The sequence below is a fragment of the Lepus europaeus genome, chromosome 10 (assembly GCF_033115175.1).
Source record: "Lepus europaeus isolate LE1 chromosome 10, mLepTim1.pri, whole genome shotgun sequence".
NCBI classification, from domain to species: Eukaryota; Metazoa; Chordata; class Mammalia; order Lagomorpha; family Leporidae; genus Lepus; species Lepus europaeus.
Window position 1 is genome coordinate 101,561,705 of NC_084836.1, and position 12,252 is coordinate 101,573,956.

Sequence of the window (12,252 nt, forward strand, 5' to 3'; positions counted from 1 at the left end):
TGCTGGTTCAGCAGATGGCCACAACGGCTGCATCTGCGCCTATCCGAAGCCAGGAGCTTCTTCGGGGTCTCCCAGGCGGGTCCCTGCACCCAAGGACTTGGGCCATCTTCCACTGCTTTCCCAGGCCATAGAAGGGAGCTGGATTGGAAATGGAGTAGCCAGGTCTTGAACTGCGGCCCTATGGGATGCCGGCGCTTCAGGTAGAGGCTTTACCCGCTACGCCACAGCCCTGGCCCCCAGTCTCTTAGAGGGCAACATCCTCATCCCATTCTGAAGATGAGAAAACCGAGTCTCCGTGTTTAGGGTTAGGGGACAGAAGGAGTACCACCGAGTCGGGCTTCAGGGGCGAAGCGTATACTGAGATTGTCTAGGGGCACTTTCCTAGCTCCTTGACCAGGGCAGGTTCTGCGGATATTTTCCAGGTGCGACGTGGGCCCGCGAGGGAGCCCAGCCCAAGCCCCTAGAGAATGCGGTTCCCGCCGCGCGCCCGGGGCCTGCAGGTGGCGCCATCGCCCGGCCCACGCAGTCGGCGCTGGGCGGGAAGAGCGTGGAGAGCTGGGCTCCGCCGGGAGGTGGGCGCGCGGTGCAGGGCTAGGCCCTGGTGGCGCGTGTGGCAGAGGCGTCTATCCCACCGGCTCCTCCTGGAGCGGGGACGGCCGTGGGGTGCGGGAGAGGGGCCGGGCCAGCCCGCAGGTGGAGGACAGTCGCTCCTGACGGAGGCCTATCCTGGCCTGGGCCCTGCGTGTGTGCGCGGGGCAGAGGGGGAGGCCGCTCCCGCGTGGACTAAGGACACAGACCCCCCCACCCCGGACTGCTGCCCCTCTGCGGTCCCGGTCCAAGCCTCAGGTCGCTTTCCGTTGTTAAGCCGGGCTACTGGGAAGTGCGGGGGCTCAGTGCACCTGCCTCCACCTTCCTGGGGGCGCAGAGCCCAGCCTGCACCCACTCTGCACCCTGCACCCCGCGAGGGCCCCGCGGCGCCTGGGAGAGTTCCGGGAAGCTGTGTTTTTAGCAAACACCCTGGGGAACAGCCGAGGGCGAAAAGCGCAGGCCCGCCGACTTCCATGCCGGGAGCACAGCCGCTGTGGCCGGCTCTGAGTCACAGCCGTGGCCGGGAGAACCCTGGACATGGAACCCCTGGCTCTAAGTGTGGAAGGAAGCTCTGCCCTCTGCTGTGCACTGGGCCGGCTGGGAAAAGGGAACGCAGGGGAGCTGCGCCCCACCGTGTTGAAGGCTCCCGGGACAGGGACAGCGGAATCTGAAGCCGAGCGCGGGCTCTGGTGAGTGAGGGCCCCGAGGAGTCGTGCAGGCCTGTGCCGCCTCCCCAGCCCTGACAAACAGCTCTCCTTTGGGAGGCCGGGGTGCCCTGTGACTTCGCCCCCAGGCCCCTCCGCAGGGCCTCTTTCCTCTGACCTTTGGCTCCCCCGCACTTCAAAAAGTTCATGGAAAATGGAATTGAAGGCCTGCGCCATGGCTTAACAGGCTAATCCTCCGCCTTGCAGCGCCAGCACACCGGGTTCTAGTCCCGGTCGGGGCGCCGGATTCTGTCCTGGTTGCCCCTCTTCCAGGCCAGCTCTCTGCTATGGCCCGGGAAGGCAGTGGAGGATGGCCCAAGTCCTTGGGCCCTGCACCCGCATGGGAGACCAGGAGAAGCACCTGGCTCCTGGCTTCGGATCAGCGAGATGCACCGTCCACAGCGGCCATTGGAGGGTGAACCAACGGCAAAAAGGAAGACCTTTCTCTCTCTCACTATCCACTCTGCCTGTCAAAAAAAAAAAAAAAAAAAAAAGGAATTGAAGGATGAGTTTATTTTGACACAAAAATATTTTGAAATCCATGCATCCAATGGATCTTCGAAAAGTTCATGAAATATACAATTGCCAACAAAAACTATGCATGAATTTTATTCTTTTGCACCAAAATAAATATTTTTTTAAAAATGTATTTATTTATTGGACTTAGTGATGGAGTTCCTATTTGCTGGTTCACTCCCCAAAGGCTCATAACCGCCAGGGCTGGGCTGGCCTGAGTTCAGGAACTGGGAACTCCATCCGGGTCTCTCCATGTGGCTGAGCAGAGGACTTGATGGCCTTTGGAGAGGGGCTAATGGTTGGTGCAGGGGCAGGGCCATCACCCCGTCAGCGCAGCCCCCTGTTCCATTTGCTCCAGTCATCCTGGCCTCATTTTGGTCAAGTGAGGACAAGACTACCCTGCTACAGACCAGCTTTTTGAAGTTTTTTTTTTTTTTTTCTCAAAGGATTTATTTGTTCATTTTTTGACAGGCAAAGTGACAGAGAAAGAGGGAGACAGACTCTCCATTCACTGGTTCACTCCCTAAATGGTTACAACAGCCAGGGCTGGGCCAGGAGCAGGTACTGCATCTGGGTGTCCCGTGTGGGTGGCAGGGGCCCAAGCACTTGGACCATCTTTTGCTGCCTTCTCAGGCACATTAGCAGGGAGCTGGATTGGAAGCAGAGCAGCTGGGACTCGAACCAGCACTCTGATAGGGATGCCAGTGTCTCAAGTGGTGCCTTAACCCTCTGAGCCACAATGCTGGAGCCAACTTTTAAAACTTTTTTTTTTTTTTTTAATTTATTTATTTGGAAGGGGACAGGAAGAGAAAGAGAGAGATCTATCTGCTGGTTCCCTCAATTGCCTGCAATAAGCAGAGCTGGGCCAGGCTGCAGCTGGGAGCCCGGAACTCCATCTGGGTCTCTACCTCATGAGTGGCAGGGAGCCACATCTCCTTCTCTTCCCTCCCAAGGACACCTGCCACGGGACTCTGGGCCCGCCAGAGTAGTCCAGGATGTATCCTCTCAAAATCCTCAGTTCTAGCTGCCAAGATCCTTTCCCCAAACAAGGTCACCCTCACAAGTTCTAGGGATTTGGATCTAGACACATCTCCTGCAGGGCTACCCTTCCAGCCACCACGGGGGTTGTGACAGCCACGCACACCTCCTGGGCTCACTGCTGGAGACAGGCCAGTGAGAGCCAGGGGAGTCCCCGAGGACGCTAGGCCGTGCCACCTGCAGGAAGCTCGGGCCCAGGGAGGACAGGGCGACAGGGTAACCTGCCCTGGCAATGGGGAGACTCTGTCCCTTTGGGCCACATTCTTGGGAGTGAATCAAGCTGGACCCCGGGCCACGGAGGCAGCTGCCCTGGGATCTCTGCGTCCTGTCCTGGCAGAGCGTTTTTCCCATAAACAGGCCAATTAAGAAGGCAAATGTTTCCAAACAGGAGGATTTATTGGCATCAACTGTGCCATCCCTCCGAGCAAGAGGAGTGGGGGTGCGGAGCCATCTGGAGGGAAGCTGTGCTTCGTATTTATTTAGTTACAAGTTGCTGGCTCGGAACTGCCAGGGTTCGGGAGGGGTGAGCAGGCATCCCGGGGAGGCACAGACTCAGCAGCACCGTGCACACATGTGTGCTGGCATCTGTGCCTGCGTGTGCGTGTTTGTGCGTCTACTTACGCGTGCACGGCCCTTCCTTGTGCCCCTCTGGACATCACACAAGCCTCTGTGTGTGGATCACGCATACACAGTGTGAGTGGGTCTGCAGTGTGTTCGCAGATACGCGTGTGCAGGTATTTGTGTGCATTTTTTGGGTGTGGACTCGTGTGGCCTTGTGTGCCCTTGCATGTCACAAACCCTTCGTGTCTTGCCCGATTCACCTTCCTGGTGGCCTTTGATGTCTCTCTTGTTTTTTTTTTTTTTATTAAGTTTTTTTTATTTATTTATTTGAAAGTCAGTTACACAGAGAGAGAAGGAGAGGCAGAGAGAGAGAGAGAGGTCTTCCATCCGCTAGTTCACTCCCCAATTGGCCACAATGGCCGGAGCCAGGAGCTTCTTCTGGGTCTCCCATGTGGGTGCAGGGGCCCAAGGACTTGGGCCATCCTCCACTGTTTTTCCAGGCCATAGCAGAGAGCTGGATTGGAAGTGTAGCAGCTAGGACTCGAACCAGCGCCCATATGGGATGCCGGCACTGCAGGCAGTGGCTTTACCCACTATGCCAGTGCTGGCCCCCTTTGATGTCTCTTTAAAGTCTCTCCCCTGCCTGTGTCCCCTGTCACCCTCCTCTGATCTCTCTCCCTTTTTCTGTATTTCCCTCTTCCCTCCCTAGACCGGCGGTCACCTCCAGGACCTGTGAATGAGAAGAGAGCGTCAGGCCTGGCCAGGGCTTTTGACACAGACCCATTCTGCTTTTATTTTGTTTGCAACCCATCATTCCAAGACCACCTTCTACTTCCCAACATTTGCTGGTGGTGTGGGACACAGAAATCACTACAAGCTCAGTGTTCTGGACGCAGAACTCCTTGGCCTTGGATTCCAGGAGCCAATAGGGAGAGGAGGGGACTGTGGTGAACAGGAGAACCCAGGACCTGTTTCAGAGGCAAGCACTTCTCAGCCAGAGTTGCTCTGTGGGGGTTTCCATCCCTATTGCCTGTTCTTCTGGTTTTCCTACAGAAGCCAGACATCTCTGTTCCTAGATGAGCAGACTTGAAACACTGTACAGCCAGGATGGGTGAAGCCCCGGGCTGCTGGTTTGCAGCCTGCCATCTTCATTGTCCTCCGTGGGTCCCTCAGCTATGTGACTTCAGGGACTATGGCAAAGCTGACAGCTAACCGCTGTATGTCTCTGTTGGGTCTAGGCCTCCTCCTGGGTCAGACCCTCTGGTCCTGGGCTTGCATCTTGTGAGCATGACCGTGATGTGATGCAGCATCTTCCCCTACATCACTGCGTCTGGTGGGTCCCCAAGTCAGAGGCAGTCCCTGCACCCATCAGCCCTGGAGTCTGGAATCTGAACATCCTCCTTGAGTCCCCTCGGCCTCGCTGGGCATCGACTCTGGCACTGGAGCCTGCACACTTTACTTCTAGACCTTGTCGCTCTGGGTTCTCTCGATTCTCCCCCAGGTGACTGATAGCTGCTCCAGCGTCTCCTGGCTTCTGGCTCATGCCTCCCAGCCCTTCCTTTCCCAGCGAGGTCTGTACAGCTCTGTGTGGCTTCACCCTGTCCTTGTCCTGCCCTCTGCCTGCTGGCACTTTAGCTATAGCCACACCAAGCTATCTTTAGTCTACCTGTTGCCTCTGGTCTTTGTACTGACTGTTCCCTCCTCATGTAATGCCCTTCCAGGGTCCCCCACTCCTCTTCATCCTTTGAAACCCAGTAGGCCCAGTGCCATGGCTCACTTGGTTAATCTTCCGCCTACGGTGCTGGCATCCCATATGGGTGCTGGTTCTAGTCCTGGTTGCTCCTCTTCCAGTCCAGCTCTCTGCTGTGGCCCGGGAGGGCAGTGGAGGATGGCCCAAGTCCTTGGTCCCCTGCACCCACATGGCAGACCAGGAAGAAGCGCCTGGCTCCTGGCTTCGGATCCATGCAGCGCTGGCCATAGAGGCCATTTTGGGGGGTGAACCAACGGGAGGAAGACCTTTCTCTCTGTCTCTCTTTCTCACTGTCTATAACTCTACCAGTCAAATATATTAAAAATAAATAAATAAGAAACCCTATAGGAGGCTGTCTCTGCACAAGGGTGATAATAACTCTCACCTGAGCGGGCTGCTGTTTCCTGGCACACAGTAGGTGCTGTGTCAGCGAGCACGTGTCCCCTCTGCGGGCCTCCCAGGGCTGCCACGCTCTCTGGAGAGAGGTTGGTGGGAACTGGCTGGGCCCTGAGGGACTGGATGGTTGGGTCCCCAGGGAGGGGATGTCACAGTCGTCCCCAGGCTTCGACCTGGAGACTCTCCGATGATGTCAGTCACGGAACTTCTCCGGCACGTGGAGTTTCCCAAGCAGCCCTCTCCCGTCCAGCAGGCGTTCTAACATTTCCAGCAGACACACAGTAGTCATGCAGAATTCTGGTTTTCACAGCCCGTGTTTTACAGTGTGACATCCCAGGCTACAGATGCCATCGGTTCTCCTAAGAGATGGTTTTTCTGGTGCTCGAGTGAGGGGTGCTGGGGTGGCGGCAGCGTGACTGAAACTCTCAGTGTCAAAAGTGACCGTCACAAGTCCCGGGAGCCACAATTCAATCAGGCTCTCCGAACGGGAAATTCAACAGAGGGTGTTAAAAAGACGGTGGAGGATGAAAATGAAAAAAGGAAAACATTCAAGATAGAATTGAATTTTGGAGCCATTTAATGGAATTTTAAAAAATGAGCTAGAACATCCCTGCCCCCACTCCCTGCCCCAGCTTCTCCAGCTCAGCTGAAGAGAAGAAGGGTTTGCTTTCTGGGTTCTGGAAGAATTTTTCAGGTTTTTTTTTTTTTTTTTTTTTTTGTCCCTTCCTCCCTCCTCTTCTCCTTTTCCACGCCTTCCTTCCCAAATGTTTCCTTAGCACTTACTATATGCCAGGCACCACGCTAGATCCTGGGGGTATAATGAGACCCTGCTCTGCAAGGTTTTTTAATTTTTCAATTTATTTGAGAGGTAGAGTTACAGGCAGAAAGAGGGAGAGACGGAGAGGGCTTCCATTTGCGGGTTCATTCCCCGAATGGCCGCAGCAGCTGGACCGGGCCAATCTGAAATCAAGAGCTTCTGTGTCTCCACGTGGGTGCAGGGGCCCAAGGACTTGGGCCCTCTTCCGCTGCTTTCCCAGGCCGTAAGCAGAGAGCTGGATGGGAAGAGGAGCAGCCAGGACTTGAACCAGCAACCAGGCAGAGGCTTAGCCTAGTACACCACAACGCCAGCCCCTCCGCGGGGTTTCTGCCCATCCCCTGCCGTCAGGCACCTGGGCTGTTTCCCGTTTTTCAAGGCTGCGGACAATGGGACGATGCGGTTTGTGCACACGGACCAGGATGAAGTTTCCCATTGCCCCAGAAAGGACTCCTGAGGCCAGAGCTATAGGGGAAGCCTCATGCACCCAGCATTCTAAAAACACTGTTACAGGTGGGGCCAGACACAGCCCTTGGGGCCCAGAAAAGGCATTCTGGCAGGGTCTGCTATCCCAGCTATCTGCTGGGCCCCCAACTCTGGGCGCATCTCCACAGGCAGAAAATTAGCAAGCGACACACAGGGGAGAGTTATTGGGTCCTGAGTTGTGTGTCCCGGGAGGGGGTCGGTCATCACCTCGCCTGTGGGAGAGGACAGGGGATGATGTCCGGTGACTGCTGGCGCAGTGGGGGTCCACTGGCGGGGCCACTGGGCACCTCAGGCCGCACGAGGGGTCTGCCTATGTGGTCACCAGGCCTCCGCCCTGGAACCTCTGTGAAACTGGACAAGGTGTAGGTGGCACAGAGGGGCTCCGTGGGGGAGGTTGTGAGCTAGTGCATCCCAAGGAGGAGCCTGATGGAACCATTTGCCAGGACAAAGAGGTGGCAGGAGGAACCGGCGTGTAGCACAGTGGGTTAAGCTACTGCCTGCAGTGCCGGCATCCTACGTGAGCACCGTTTCAAGTCCTGGCTACGCTGCTTCCAATCTAGCTCCCTGCTAATGCACCTGGGAAAGCAGTGAAAGATGGCCTAAGTGCTTGGGTCCTTGTCACCCGCATGGGAGACCCGAGTAGAAGCTCCTGGCTTCGTCCTGGCCCAGCTCTGGCTGTTGCAGCTATCTGGAGAGTAAATCAGCAAATGGAAGATCTCTTTGTCTCTGTGTCTCTGCTTTACTCACTGTCACTCTGCCTTTGAAATACACAAATAAATAAATAAACTTTTTGGTTTTTTTTAAGCGTACACCCCTATGAGGAGACTGCAGAACCCAGGCTTGTCCCACTGTCTCTGGCAGCGACACAGGCCCAAGCTCCTCTTCTTGCCTCCCCTGAAGGTCACAGCTGCACACACTGACTGGTAAGTGCTGTCCCGCCTGCCTGGCGGTGCCAAGGACCCTCTCTCACCCACAGCCAACAGCAAATCCTTTTTGGAGCAACCCCAGAAGCAGTGACTCATGGCTTCCGCAGAGTGGGCCGGATGAGGTTTTTAGTACAATTTAAGTGTATTTGGAGAAAGGCAGTGCATAATTCAACGTGGTGCCGTGTCTGAGCCTTTTCTTTGAAGTGTTTCTGAATCCAACCTTTAAAACTTTAAATATATTTCTTTTCCAGTGGAGATTAGTATTCTCAGGAACATGGACAGGCAGCTCTCAGAGGAGAATAAGCCAGAGTGAAGTCACTCTACCCCACGACTTCCAGCCTGCCTGGCCTCGCCCAGCCGCCCTCTCAAACTGGACATCTCCCATCTCCCACCTGCCCCTCAGGGGGCCCAGTGTGGACTCCAGCTGCTCCATGCCCCCACCCGCAACTTCTCCTGTAGCTCCTCCCCCAGCCACCCAGTTTCATGCCAGGGGCCCGTGCGTACCTTGGCCTCCCCTCTTGATTCCAGCCATAGCCCCCTCCATGCCCCTGCCAGCCCCTGTTCTTGGGGTCTGCTGCCCACCCCTCTTGCCAGGGTCCTCACCCATCTGCTCACTGATCAGCTGGTCACCTCCCCTCCTTGCCCACCTGTTGCTGGCTGCCTCAGCTCCCACCACCACCACCCCCAGGACCTGCTGGGTCCCCAGCCTGAGGGCTCACCTCTGCACTCTGAGCCTGGAGCTCCAGTTTGCTGTCACCAGGTTTTTGCTCATGCTGTGCTCTCCCTGGCCTGCCCTTCCCCCTCCACGATTCTCTCTGTCCCCAACATTCATATCAACCTCATCTCTGGACCCTTTGTGTGCCACCTTCCAGGGGCACCTGCCTTCAAAAGCACACAATGAACATCTAATGTGTGCTGGGGGCACGGCACTGAGTCAGACAGAGGCCCTGCCCTCTATACAGTGAAAAAATCCGATGTGGGAGATTAAAATCCTGTTTTGATGAGGCTGAGATGAAGGATCCTGACATGACAGTATTCTGAACCCTGATACCACTGGAGAGAACAAGGATGGCTTCCTGGTGGAGGTGAAGTTTGAGCCAGGCCTAGAAGAGAGAGGCAAGGAGGGGGCGGCACAACCAGCGGAGAGCACAGCTTCGGCAAAGACCCCGGGGCGCCCCTTCCCAGGAGGGAAAAAGCCAGCGGCAAGAGCTCCCGGCAGCTCCTCTGCCGTAAATCCAGGCGGGCGCCTGTTCAGTGCTGCGGAGCACACCCAGCAAGGGCTCTGTGAGGACAGATTTATTTATTTGGTTGTAAAGTGGAAGGCAGACCGCGGTTTGGCATAAAGAGACTAGAAGGGACCATAAAGATCTCACATCCTCCAGCCCCGGGGACTCTGAGCCGTCACCCCCCCTTCTCCAGCAATGGTGCTCCCACGAACGCCTGCTGTTTACTCTCCTTGTGCCGGGTGCTGGGGTGCCAGGCGAGATAGACTCTAGAGGCCCTGATCTCGCCAGCACAGACACAGACCAGGAAGTGATGGGCCAGGGATGCTGTGCTGATGCAGAGGGTTCAAATGTGTGTGCCCTGGGGGCTCAGGACCTCCCCCCCAACTCTGGGCTGGCATTGTGGCACAGTGGGTTAAGCCACCATCTGCAGTGCCGGCATGCCACGTGGCCGGTTCAAGTCCCAGTTGCTCCAGAGAGAGGAGAGGCAGAGAAAGAGAGATCTTCCATCTGAAGACCTTTCCAAATGGCCCCAATGGCCGGAGCTGTGCCAATCTGAAGCCAGGAGCCAGGAGCTTCCTCCTGGCCCCCAACGCGAGTACAGGGGCCCAAGGACTTGAACCATCCTCCACTGCTTTCCCAGGCCACAGCAGAGAGCCGGATCAGAAATGGAGCAGCCGGGCCTCAAACCGGCACCCACATGGGATGCTGGCGCCCCAGGCCAGGGCATTAACCCGCTGAGCCACAGCACCAGCCCTGCTCCACTTCTGATCCAGCTCCCTACTAATGCTCCTGGGAAAGCACTGGGAGATGGCCCGAGTGCTTGGGACCCTGCACCCACATGGGAGACCCGGAGGAAGCTCTTGGCTCCTGGCTTTGGCCATTTAGGGCGTGAACCAGCAAATGGATGATATCTCTCTCTCTCTATGTCTGTCTGTCTGTCTCTCTCTCTCTCTCCTCTCTAACTCTGGCTTTCAAGTAAAGAAAGAAAGAAAATCTTTGAAAAAAGAACTCCCCCTCCCAGGCTGCACCCTGTCCCCCCCATACCCCTGCAGGCCCATAAACCCCGCTTGGCCCCCGCTCACAGCAGGTGGCCACACCAGGGTCTTTGCTGCTAGCGAGCAGGGGCCACGTCCTTCTGTGAATAGGCATGTCCTTCATCCTGTCCCCTGTACTTCAGCCACCGTGTAAAAGTCCCCATTAATTCCCTGGAATAAAATGTAGTGGCTGTTAATTTTTGGTGCCTGGGAAGTAGCCAGCAGAATGCCTTTTTATGTCTGAAACTATTTTCAGCCATTAAGAAGTGTAATAAAAAGTTTTCTTTCTTTGATTTTATTTTTTAATTAGGTGAGAGGTTCAGGTGGCTCTGCCGCCAGAGCTGTGGTCAGCGGCTGGGAGCCCAGGAAATAGCAGAGAGGGGGACACGAACTCTCACCCCTCCAATGCCAAACCCACGACCAGGCCTAGCTTCTTTGAACCAGCGGGGGATAGGGGAGGGCTGAGGTCTGGCCCAAGTCAGAAAAATCCCAAATCTTCATTACTTTTCCAGAAAGGCTGTTTGTCACAGGCAGCAGGGGATTCAAGAAGTTTCTGTCCTGGGCTTTGGATTCACATGAACCTGAGCTGAAATTTTTTTTTTTATTTTTAATTTGTTTATTTAATTATAGCGTTCCCATCTGCTAGCTCATTCTCCAAATGCCTGCCACGAGTAGGACCGGTCCAGACCAACGCCAGCAACTCCACCAGAGTCTCCCACGTGGATGCCGGAGATCCAAGGACTTGAGCCATCGCCTCTGCCTGCCAGGGTGAGCATGTGCCGCAAGACAGTCAGGAGTGAGCGGGACCCGAGGCAGCCACTGACATTTGGGGAGTTGAACCAGTAGATGGGAGCGTCTCTCTTTGTGTCTCCCCACACCCACCCCTCCAAACAATGACTGCAACATGCAGTCCTGTCTGCCCTAGAGTCCAGCCCTACAGGACCGCATGAGCCAATTCCTTTTCGAACAAGATCTGCATGTTGGGGTAGGCATCAGCCTAGCAGTTGAGACACTGGTTGTCGTGTTGTCCCACAGCAGAGTGCCTGGTTTGGTTCCTGATCCCAGCTTCTGACTCTGGTTTCCTGCTGACGCAGGCCTGGGAGGCAGTGGTCATGGCACAGGAATTAGGTTCCTGCCACCCACACGGGAGACCTGGATTGAGTTCCTAGCTCCTGGCTTCAGCTCAGCTTAGCTCCAGCCATTGCGGGCATTTGGGGAGTGAACCAGCGCATGGGAACCTTCTCTGTCTGTCTCTCTGTCAGTCTCTCAAATGAAAAAAAAAACAAACAAACAAACAAAAAAAAACAAAAACCTAAACTAAAAACAATTATGTCTATGCCATCTATTGATTCTGTGTCTGCAAAGAGCCCCACCTGAGACCCAGAGATAAGAAGGAGGAGGAGGAGAGGAGGAGAGGGGCCCTGTGGGTTAGGCCTCCCAGTCTGTGGTGCACTGCAGCACTGCGAGCCGACTCAGATGCCAGACCACTGTCACAGCTATCTATTGAGTTTCCCTCTCTTTCTTTCTTTCTTCACTTTTTCTTGGAGGACTTTTTTCTTCCATGGTCCAGGGCAGGAGACTAACCTCCTGGTGACCAGGTACTCTCTCCCAGGCCTGATGGAAGGAGGGGACGGCTCATTCCCAGCTTTTTCCTAGTGCAGAGCCTTTGTCAGCTGTGTCTCTCGCAGGGACAGGAGCCTCACCTTCCACCCCCCACCCCCAACCCCGAAGCATTGAAACCTCAGCCCTTTCCCATCCGGAAGCCCAGCTATGGCAGCCCAGGCAGTTGGGTGGCTCCATGAAGTGCAGGGACTCAGACGCCTTGATCTTCCCTCTCTGTCACCCTCGGGTGTGGCTCTTCCCCGCCCAGTTGCCCTTCTGCGCTTCCCATCTCCAGTGCCCTCCGTGGCATCTGTAAGACCTCGGTGTCCAGACCTGGGGCACAAGGTGGCCCCTGCTGTGAGAGAAGCAGGAGGAGTTTTTCCTTCCCGCTGTCTTAGGAGGCGCAGTGGGTAGGGAGCTGGTAGTTCGCAGCACCTGCCACGCAAAATATTATCCTCATGCCACAGAAGTGTGACCGTCGGCACAGCCTGGATGCCACTGCTCCAACCCCAGCTCTTCCTGCTAAGCCCTCCCCATCCTTGCCTTGCTCGGACTTGGGAACCTGGCCTGGACCTCACGCTGGGTTTGCTGTGGACACAGTGCAGTGGCCC